At 57.5% G+C, this 9,284-nt stretch overlaps 1 long non-coding RNA gene across 2 annotated transcripts; it reads right to left on the minus strand.

Annotated features, from left to right (window-relative positions):
- Positions 1–2,352: 2,352 nt before the first annotated feature.
- LOC131501110 (uncharacterized) lies at positions 2,353–8,746 on the minus strand. Of its 2 annotated transcripts, none has more exons than XR_009256638.1 (3): positions 8,662–8,746; positions 7,906–8,283; positions 2,353–2,673 (listed from the first exon to the last, which is right to left on the minus strand). It is a non-coding gene; the product is annotated as an uncharacterized LOC131501110 (long non-coding RNA). The 2 variants fall into 2 exon arrangements; XR_009256639.1 differs by lacking the exon at positions 2,353–2,673 and adding an exon at positions 7,546–7,649.
- Positions 8,747–9,284: the final 538 nt, after the last annotated feature.

A 9,284-nucleotide genomic window follows, 5' to 3' on the forward strand; every position in this document is an offset into this window, starting at 1 on the left:
CCCTGGAGACCAGGGGCCAGCAGAAGGGGGGTGTCTGACACGGCCCTCAGGTTCCCACCCCTTCCACCCCCACAGCACCACCCCATAGACCCCCCTACAGGGTCCACCTCTCAGCCCCCGCCTGACACTGGCTGCTTCCTCCCGACCACCTCCTTCCAAGGCCAAATTACCACTTTTGCCCTGGTCTCCTGCCGTGTGCCAGGAGCCGAGAGGGGATAGGGGACACTCCTCTGGGGCACATGGGTCTTTCCAGGGTCTCTGATCCCTGGATGCCTGGAGTAGAGGGAACCTGAACCTCCAGTTTATATGGGTTTTTTTTAACGGTTATTTATTTATTTTGAGAGAGAGAAAGTGCATGTGAGCCAAGGAGGGGCAGAGAGAGAGAGAGAGAGAGAGAATCTGAAGCAGGCTCTGCACTGTCAGCACAGAGCCCAACATGGGGCTCCAACCCATGAACCGTGAGATCAGGACCTGAGCCAAAATCACGAGTCAGATGCTTAACTGACTGAGCCCCCCAGGTGCCCCTATATGTTATTTTTAAATCTCTTTTTGGCCCTCAAGTAGAGAGGATTGACTGATTTAATTTTTTTTATTATTGAAGACTAATTGACATACAATATTGTATGAGTTTGGGTCGCCTGGGTGGCTCAGTCGGTTAAGCATCTGACTTCGGCTCAGGTCATGATCTCACGGTCCATGAGTTCAAGCCCCACGTTGGGCTCTGTGCTGACAGCTCGGAGCCTGGAGCCTGCTTCGGATTCTGTGTCTCCCTGTCGGTGACCACCCCCCCATTCATGCTCTGTCTCTCTCTGTCTCAAAAATAAATAAACATTAAAAAAATTTTTTAAAAATAATATTGTATGAGTTCAGGTGCACAACAATACATATGCACATGCGTTCTCCAAGTCCGGGTGCCATATTATCATACTGTTACCGTATTATCGACTATATTCCCCGTGCCGAGGAAGCTTCATTTATATTGTTCCTTTCAATCCTGTTCGTGCCCCCACAGGCAAACTTTCCCAAGCATGTCTTTTTTATTCCTGTGTATTCTTGGATGCTTAACTGGCACGGAGTTTCCTCTTGGGGAATGGCATGTCTTGGAACTAGGCTGGTGGCTGCACCACATCGTGACTGTACCAAATGCCACCGGACTGTATGCTTCAAAACGGGGTCAATGTTATGCTATGTGAATTTCACCTCATTTTTTAAAATGTGTCTGGCTGTTGAGGGGGTGTTATTTACATGAGTGGAGTTGGGCTGTGGGCTGTACTTCTTTCTTATTTTTTCCACTCGCGCTGCTTTTTTTTTTAATGTTTTATTTTATTGTTTGTTTGAGAGAGAGAGAGAGAGAGTGTGTGCAAGCAGGGAAGAGGGCAGAGAGAGAGAGGGAGACAGAGAATCCGAAGCAGGCTCCAGGCTCTGCACTGACAGCAATGAGCCCGACTCGGGGCTCGAACTCACGAACCTCGAGATCATGACCTGAGCCGAAGTCAGACTCTTGGACCAACTGAGCCACCCAGGCGCCCCTCAGGCGCCCCTCGTGCTCTGTTTTTAAGATCTAACGACCTAGTCTCATCTCCACTGGGCTTGTGGCTTCACACGTGACTGTCACATGGTGCCCTGGTGTGGGCGTGGCCACCTTTTGCACACACACTCCACTGATGGGCACCTGGGGAAGCCCTCTCCCTGCCTCTACATGCACTTGACTGAACAGAGCGCTGCTGGATGGCCCCTCATTGGGGCCACTCCTGCTTACATCCTGCCAACACTGGCCAGTACCTACCTCTCTACTGCCTGGCAGCCTGATGGGTGGTAAGCAGTATCTTCTTATTATTCTGATTTGCATTTCTCGGATTATAAGTGAGTTTGAGTGGTCCTTTCTGTTCTCTGGTTGTTTACATTTCCTCTCCTGCAAATGGCCAGTTCATACCCTTTGCCCATTTTGCTATAGGGGCTGCGGTCTATCCGTCCTCACTTCACAGCCATCCCATGTGTATTCCAGAACCTCAGTCCCTTGTTGCTTAAGACGCACAAATATCATCCTCCTCCCGTCTGCCGTGTTGCCAGTGGAGTCCTCCTCTGAACCAAGATCCTGAATTCCAGCTGGATATTTTTGAGAACTTGATAAACTTACTCTAAAATATACGGAGGGGACGCCTGGGTGGCTCAGTCGGGGTTGAGCGTTCGACTTTGGCTCAGGTCATAATTGTACGGTTCATGGGTTCGAGTCACGTATCGGACTCTCGGCTGTCAGCACGGAGTCCGCTTCGGATCCTCTGTCCCCCCACCCCCCCGTCCCTCCCCCACTTGCTCTCTCTCTCTCAAAAATCAATAAACATTTAAAATATATGGAAGAATAAAGATTTGTAAGTGGCTAGCTGACTTTGAGAAGAAAAGAACCAAGAGGGGAGGACTGGCCCTGCCTGCTGTTAGCACAGACTATGAAGCCCCGGTCGGGAAAACAGTATGATCCAGGTACAAAAACAGCCAGATGGGCGACAGAACAGATCAGCCGGTTCAAAGGGAGCTGAACTCAGCCCCAGGTCCACGGGTTAAGGATGGAATGGTTAGTCGGGTTGAGGACATGGGCTCACTCTATGGAGAAAAATTACCACCGAAGCAGACCTAGTCTCTCCTAAGAAGGTGACTCCAAAGCGATAAAAGACAGACCTAGATGGGAAAAGCAAGAGGAGAATAAACCGTTGGAGAATATCTTTGTAACATAGGAGGGGGAGAACTTGAAACAAAACCCCGAGTGCACACACCATAAGGCAAAACCGGAGGGCCTGCAGCCTTATCCAGAGGAAGTGGCATTTCCTCCCGGATGCCAGCCTCGGCCCTGCCCACCTGGTGAGTCATGGGCGCACTTGAGGCTGGCAGCCCGGCCCGCCCTTCCCGTCGGTCCCCAGGAGGGAGCGGTGTAATGCCCGCCTTATCTCACCCTTGCCCGCAGCCCTGCAGACATGAGGTCAGGGCTGGGATGCAATGAGGGTGGGAGGCAGGAGGCAGCAGAGGGGTCAGGGAGGGGTCAGGGAGAGGTCAGGGGTCGCTGGCAAATGCTGCACAGGAAAAGCAGACCCTTGAAGGACCCCGGCCAGCTGCCAGGGCTGGGGGAGGTGAAAGGCTAATGCCATCAGGAGGTGGCAGGGGCGAGGGGACGGGGACACGTGTGGCATCCTCATGGAACAGAGGGGCCTAGACTCAGATCTCCAGTGTAGGACTCCATCTGTGCCCCCCTACCTCACTGCTCCTCCCAGAATCCTCTCTGGTTTTTCCAATGGTTGTTTAGAGCCAGACCTTCCAGCCAAGACATAGCCAGACCGAGAAGCCATTGAGAGACCTGGCAAGGACGTGTCTACCCTTCCCAGTGTGTCTATACTCCACCAGGGTGCGGCCCTGGGGTGCTCCAGGTAGCTGTGCCTCACCCCTTTGGTCATCCAACAGAGGGCCACCCAACACAGGCCCCAGCGCTGACCCCAATGCTCTCCGAGTCCGGGGTGGGACGAGTGCCCCTCAACAGCAGGGTACGTGTGTGTCTGGATGTCTGGGGCCAAGCTAGGCATGTGGACACCCACATGTGTCCGTGACTGTGTGTGTGCAAATATCCAACCATCTGTCCCCTTTGTTTTGTCCCCGAGTCTATGCCAGCTGAACCAACGGCTCTTTTCCAGAAGGTTCCCTGGCCCCTGGGACAACCGTGCTCCAGCCTGCCTCTGGCCATCCTGACCAGCGGTGGGCAGCAGTCTGCATGGTGGGCAGTCGGTTGGTCAACAATGAGCTATTCCGGGGTGCACGGGTCTGCCCTGAGGGGTTTACAGCCCGGGCAGCCCCCTTTTGCCAGTTAGCAGGGACGGGAGGGGGCTACAGTTGTCCACTCTGGCCAGCGCCGCTGGTCCCTGCAGGTGGACGGGGCCCCAGGGGCCCTTCCCCATCCCCAGGGTGCCAGTCCAGGGTGAGAGGGCAGGACCTATAGTCCCTACCTCCCTCCACCCACCCACCTCCCCAGCATTGAACCCAATCGCGTGGAGAGAGAGCATTAGCCAGATTGTCCCAAATATAGAGCTAAGTGGCTGCTGTTATTGACAGAGAGAGAGAGAGGGAGAGATTTGCGCACACACACACATGCACACACGTACATATACATACACATATCGTAAAATACCGCAACTCCTTTTTGAACCAATGCGTTCAGTGTGTGAAAATTCACACTTGAGTTGAGAGCCCCCGTCAACCTACAGAGCTCGGTCAAGCCCCCCCAAAGCCGCCTGATACCCCTTCCAGTCACAGCTCTTCCCCCCCCCCCCCCCGGGCCCCTGCCCCGGCAAGGAGAAGCCCTCTCTGATGTCTCCCACCAGAGACTACTTTGGCCGTTTCTGAACTTGACAGAGGTAGAATCCTCCAGCTCGCCTGCTTTCGTGTCTGAGATTCAGTGAGGCTGAGCCCAGTGGTTGACAGCATGTGGCTTTTGGTGGGCTCGTTGGAGGCAACAGCCCACACCACCCTCATTCTCCCCCCACCCCACCTGAGTTCTCAGGAGCCCACTGCTGGGGAAGAAGAGCCTAGAAGGAGATTTTTCCAGAGAATAAATGCCTCGAGCTCAGGTCCTCCCAGAGTCCGGGGAGGCCTCAGGGGCATCGGCCGAGCTCCCAGGCGGATGCCTTTGATGTGGGCAGCCAGGAATGAGACCAGAGGGTTGGGCCCCAAGCCTTCCCTGGCCCTTTCCAGAAACGCCCAGTGGGAAAGCAAGATGGGTGCTGGAGGCAAAGAGCCGCCTTCTGGCCCGGAAGAGCCTCCTGAGCCGTGGTCCTGTCGGAGGCGGTCCTGCAGGGTGAGCTGAACTGAGCCGGTGTGGATGGGGCGCAGCCTAGGCAGGGTGGGAGATCCCAACTACCTTCTGCCTCTTTCTAAGAAAGGAGGCTCTGTTCAATTTATCTCCATGCTGGGGCCTGGCACAGGGACTAACACAGAGTACGTGTTTGTTGAATGAATGAGTGAATGCACCCATTTTCCAGACAAGGGACGCAAGGCCTGGAAGAGCAGTGGTGGCTGTAATTCACATGGAGTATAGACACAGGCCTGTGAGTTTCGAAGAGGGCTAGTGTCCAGCCTCCTGAGAATGGCAACTAGGATCTGCCTGCTCCTGACCCCACCTTAGGTCAGACCACAGCAGGAAGGGGCAGGCTTGACCCCCCCCCCCCCCCACAAGGAGCCATCCTTGGAGATCTTTGGGAATACTTCCTGAAAACCAGGTCAGCCAGGACATCCTCCCTGCAGCTCCGGAGCTCCCGGGCGGGGCCTGGGCTTGCTTCCGGGCCCCTCTCTGCTCCCCAGCTGGGTGGAACTCCGGGTGAGGCCAGGCGGCACCAGGAGGGTGTGGCAGGAGCGGGGAGGTGGTGGAGAGAGACAGGCCTGATTTATGAGGCAAGTAGCGACGGGACCACTTGGCAAGGTGGGCACGCACGACAGACCCTTGGAGATAAGATCCCAGAGGTATGCAAGCGATGTAAACCATAGTGGGGTGAGCACTGCGGTTTCTCCGTACCAGCCAGAGACACCTAGACCAGAGCAGGACGAGGCAGCTGTCTTGGACAGAAGGAGGCCTCAGGACCTTCCAGGGCCTTCCAGGGCCAGGCCTCGATTTCCTCACCAGCCGTCCTGGACCCCTCATTCTTCCCCATGCTGCCGCCTCTGTGCCACTGCTCAGACCATCCCCATCCCTCCCGCTCAGATTCTGCTTCATCACTGAACCCTGCCCAACTCTGCATCCACTCTCAAGGCAGATCTGCTGCAGAATTTTCCCTGACTTCAGGCTCCCCTTCATCACAGCCCCCAGGCCAGGTCCGTCCCTCGTGGCTCCTCATGGCCCTTCTCACGCTCAGCCTTCCTGACCTCCCGCACGTCCCTGGATGTGCCCACACTTCTTGACACGCTGGGGCCTTTGCACACATGATGCCTTGGCTCCCAAATCCCTCTCTGCTCTGATTGCTGGCAAACTCCTATTCAACCTTCAAAACCCATCTCCCAGGTCCGCTCTTCCAGAGTCATCGCGGCCTCTCAAAGGTAGAGGGAAGGGAACCCTCAGCTCCCACTGCCCCCCAGTGTCAGCCCAGCCTTCTTGGTCAGAGAATTCAGCACTCTTCCCAGACTGTACCCCCTTTGACTGGGCTTGTCTAGGCCGGAAGCCTCAGGTGTGCCCTCTCCGGGTCCCCAACTTCCACCTCGGACTGTCCAGGACTCAGAATCTCCAAGTTCAAAGCCAGAAGCTCCCTCCTTTTACAAAAAGGCCATCACTGAGACCCCAAAAGGATGGGGCTTCCACACCACCCCCTCACATGTTCACTCTGTCACCGCCCCCCCCCCCAGCCCAGCCCTGGCCCATTGCCCTCCATCCTGATCACAGTGACCGCTGTGAAGGCAATGGCCAGGACTGCTAGGAGAGGGAGAAACTGAGGCTAGAGGTGAGGAGAGGACGTATTATTCAAGCCAAACTCAAACGGTGGTGTCCAGACCAGGTTGAGGACACGCCCCCCTGTAAGTAGAGGGCACGGGACCTACCAGTCGGTGCCCAGGCAGGACACATGAACAAGGGAAGGTCAGTGTGTACAAGGTCGAGGGCTGCACCTGCTGCCTGCTCGGGGCTGGAGATACACATGGGCCAGGGCAGGCTAGTCGGGAGATGTCCTAGTTGAGCGCCCCGGGGAGGAAAGAGAACCAGGGCGTCGGCCGTCCGCACAAGGCCAGCGTCTGCTGACACGCTGCCCAGGCACTGCAGCCACGAGCCAATGGCACAGCCACCAGGTGATGCATCCAAGACAGATTCCCTTGGCTCTGGGCACAACCTGGGGACCCACGTCTGCAGACAGCCACGACCCCTCCTCACTGCCCTCCCACAGGAATGCATGACTTTGGATGGAGACTGTGTCATCCAAGAAACATTCCATGTTTTCCTTGGTGCGTGCTCTGGGAACGTGGCGAGAATGCTGTCCACACTGCCGTCCACATACTTGGGCGGCTGCCTGAACGCTGGGCTTCCCGGGCCAACCATGTCCTCAGTCCAAAGGGGCCCGGGCCCTGGAAGGCCACCCTTCTCCACCACCTGCCCGGGAGACCTGGTGGGAATATCTCTGGGTTTGGGATCAGGTTGGAGTGGGGGGGTGGGGGGGCGCAGTTTGCTGGGAATGGAGGTCTACTGCCCCCCACCCACGCCCAGGCTCCTCTTGGCCAAGCACTGTCTTTGAACGTGGGAGACAGAGACCTGGATGCCTGTTCCCCTACTGGCCACGGGCCTTGACTCTGGGCAAGCCGTGCCCCTCTCTGAGCCTCAGTCTTACCCTCCATACAAGGGGCTCCCTCGAGGCCTTCCAACTCCAAGGGGTCTAGAGTTAGAAACTTTTGAGTCTCCACCTAGACAGGAGCAAAAGAAGGGGCCCACCCGTATCCCCACACCCTCACCTCATGGCGACAGGGACACATCAGGCTTTGTTCCCGTGGATGTCTTGCCTGCAACCGCTTTTCCTCCTTTTTCCTGCTCTGAGCACAGAAGCCAGCTATGGGGCCTTCCCTGGGACACCTCCTCTGACCACATGCCCTGCTTCTCCTTCCCCTTCGGCCTTCTGTCTCATCTCACCTTGGTCCCTGGCCTTGTGCTGCGGGTGACCAAGCAAGGTGGTGGTGGTGGGGAGTGCTGTCCACACGCACAGCACTCAGGTGGCTCCGGAACATTTCTGGGATGGGTGTGCTTCCCTGGTCCCCCAGGGCGGCTGGAGAGAGTGTCAGTGCCCCAGCCCCACCCTCCCTCAGAAAGACCTCCCACCGAGGTAGCTGGTCGCGGTGACGGACCCTGCACAGGCGTCAGCCCCCGGGGTGCACCTGGGCCTCCGGCTGCAGCCCTAGGCTGGTCACCTGCTCTGCAGGAGCTAACAGCAAAGGCTCCGGCCTCTTCTGCTTTCAATTTGGACGTGGTGGACAGAGCGCAACGATGTTCACATTTCCTTAGACTCTTCCTGGCTAGGGCCTGGGGCAGAGGCTCAGGACACACGACTTCAGGGAGAGAGAGTCAGGCAGGACCAGCCCCCGTCTGGAAGGGCCACATCAGAACAGCAGAACCGGGGTTGTCCTGGCCCACAGGTGAACAGGGCACCAGGGTCCAAAGGGTGTTGGAACCAAATACCTCTTTCCACAGGCAAAGAATCTGAGGCCCGCCGGGAGAAGAAGCTTGCCCAGGGCCCACAGGACACCTGCCTCTTGGCTTCTGGCTGAGCGGCTTTTGAGATGACAGCTCTAAAATGGGGCGTGGGAGAGGGCGACAGTCAGAGACCCAGGTCGAGATGGGCCTCAGGCCCCTGCCCCAGGGGCACAGGTGTTATGTCTGTGTGATGGCCGTCGAGGCCATGCCCTCTGAGGTCTGACCCCTCTGACCGGCATTCTAATTTGAGATTCTGAGACCATGGATCTACCAGACAATGACCTCTCAAGGCCGAGTGCACCTGTCCCCCAGCTCAGGGCCTCTGCTAGGACCCCTGGAGCTAAGAACAAAGCCTGAGGTGAGCAGGGCCTCGGTCACTCCTTGGGTCCCTTGACCTGCCAGGCCTGTCCTTCCTGCCCGACCCCCCCCCCACCCCCACCCCCAGCCGGCATTTGCCTTGGCCTGCCTCTCACCCAGCCTTGCGGAGAACCGAGTGCCTGGAGTTGGTCACATCCGGCCCAGCCGTCTAAACAGGCCTGAGGGCCCAGAGCATGCCGGGCCCAAGGGGAGCCCAAAATAACATCTGAGTCAGCGTCCCTGCAGACACCCCCACCCGCCTGAGCCCACAGGGAGGGGCCTTAGAGGAGGCCCAGACAGAGGACCAGGCCAGGTCAGGCGGCCACCTGCTCTGATGGGGCCCGGCCAGTGGCGGGCACAGCCCAGAGGGCAGCGAGAACATTAGGGTCATGAGAGAGAGTCCGGGGAGTCGAGGCAGGAAGGGTGACCTCTAAGGGCCTCCTGTCTAAGGGAGACAGAGGTGACTGCAGATGGTGGTGGCAGTCCAGGTGGTTGATGTCACGCCATAGGGCCCCGGGGGGCGGGGGGGGTGGGTGGGCGGGAGGCAAAGGAGACCTCAATCCAGCCCGAGGTCAAAGAAGTCTCCCGGAGGCAAGCAAGTCCTGAAGGAAGGATGGGTTGGATCTGGACAGGACAGGACTGGAGAGGCACGCTCTAGATGGGAGGTGAGGAGGAGAGCTCGGACCCACACCCCAGCAAGGTGGGCCCCTCCACAGCCCGGGACAGGTGCTAGAACCCT

The sequence above is a fragment of the Neofelis nebulosa genome, chromosome 18 (assembly GCF_028018385.1).
Source record: "Neofelis nebulosa isolate mNeoNeb1 chromosome 18, mNeoNeb1.pri, whole genome shotgun sequence".
NCBI lineage: Eukaryota > Metazoa > Chordata > Mammalia > Carnivora > Felidae > Neofelis > Neofelis nebulosa.